Source organism: Cynara cardunculus (genome assembly GCF_001531365.2).
Source record: "Cynara cardunculus var. scolymus isolate 2C chromosome LG 13, CcrdV1, whole genome shotgun sequence".
Taxonomy (NCBI): domain Eukaryota; kingdom Viridiplantae; phylum Streptophyta; class Magnoliopsida; order Asterales; family Asteraceae; genus Cynara; species Cynara cardunculus.
Window position 1 is genome coordinate 22,397,724 of NC_037540.1, and position 1,655 is coordinate 22,399,378.

The window sequence follows — 1,655 nt, forward strand, 5'->3', positions numbered from 1 at the left end:
AATTTGGCAAATTCCAAAGATGAGAGGATCATGGATTATGCTATTCCGGATTTTGAGCAATTAAATTCCGAGATAGTTAGGCCACATATGATCGCTCTCCATTTTGAACTCAAACCCATAATGTTTCACATGTTGCAAACAAATGGCCAATTTGCCAGATTACCTTCGGAGGACCCACATTCGCATTTAAAATCTTTTATGGAAATCACGGATGCTTTCTTGATCCCGGGAGTGTCAAATGACGCTCTAAGGCTCACTTTGTTTCCATTTTCCTTGAGGGATCGGGCAAAAGCATGATTTAACTCATTAACTCCGGGATCTGTGCCGTCATGGAGTAACATGGCATAAATTTTTTTGCGAAAATATTCCCCACCGACAAGGAACGCTAAGTCCAGAAATGAGATCTGTCTTTTCAAACAAATGGACGATGAGGCTGTTCCTGACGCATGGGAAAGGTTCAAAGAGCTGTTGAGGAAATGCCCACACCATGGCATTCCGTACTGTATTCAACTCGAGACGTTTTACAATGGGTTAAATCCCATGGCAAAACAAATGCTCGATGTGACTGCAGGCGGAGCCTTCACAGCTATGACCTATAATGAATTATATGAAATCCTAGAAAAGATTTTGGCAAACAATGGACATTGGGTCGACCCACGCACTCAGTCAAAGAAAAAGACTGCGGGAATACATGATGTAGATGCATATACTGCATTAACAGCCTAGCTTACCTCCATGACCAACATGTTGAAAAATTTAACTACCGGTCAGGGAGAACAGCAAGCTGCTAATACACCAGTCCAAACAGTCCTATCTATGCAATGCGTGTGCTGTGGCGGGGAACACTCGTATGAACACTGTCCTCACAATGCTGAATCGGTAAACTATGTTCATAACCGAGTTAATCCCTATTCCAATACCTATAATGCTAGCTGGAAACAGCATCCGAACTTTTCTTGGAACAGTCCCAGTTTAAACCCACCAGTCCATAAACAACAAGGAACTTCTAATTTCCAACCGCAACATCATGGAAACAGTTCTAACTCTCAGAATCACCAACAAGGTTTTCAAAACTCACAACCACCTTTTCAGAATAAACCTCCTCCACAGTCAGAATCATCTTCTTTGGTAGCAATGATTAAAGGACTCTTTGCACACACACAAGCACAAAACCAAGCTTTAATAAATCAACAAAGTGTGGCCATCAGGAATTTAGAGACTCAAGTCAGTCAACTCACGCTCAACTAGAACAATCGAGCCCTTGGTACCTTGCTCAGTAATACAGAGGTCCCTAGAGACCTAGGTAAGGAACATGTGAAAGTAGTGACCCTTAGGAATGGGAAGGAGTTGAAATAAAAAGTGCCCAAAGATAGTGCACCAATTTTGACAAAAGCTGATGCTACAGCATTGATTCCTGCCAAAGAAAGACCGGTCCTACCCTTAGAGAAACAGGCGTTAGAGACCACCACTTCTGTCCCCCCTAGATCAGACTTTCCATTACTCTTTTTTGAGGATGCTCTAAAAAAGTCAAAAGAAGCTGAGGTTTCAGAGACCCCTGAGCTTGATGCTAACATTTCATCTAAACCTCAAAAGGGCACCACAAAGACCCAAGGCATTCAAGACCCRTCTTGCTCAACTCATCCAAGTAAGAATGT

The 1,655-nt window shown here is 42.4% G+C and overlaps 1 non-coding gene across 1 annotated transcript; it reads right to left on the reverse strand.

Moving 5' to 3' along the window:
- Positions 1–387: 387 nt before the first annotated feature.
- Positions 388–494, reverse strand: LOC112526236. The gene has a single exon (XR_003070561.1). It is a non-coding gene; the product is annotated as a small nucleolar RNA R71 (small nucleolar RNA).
- Between the last annotated feature and the right edge of the window lie 1,161 nt (positions 495–1,655).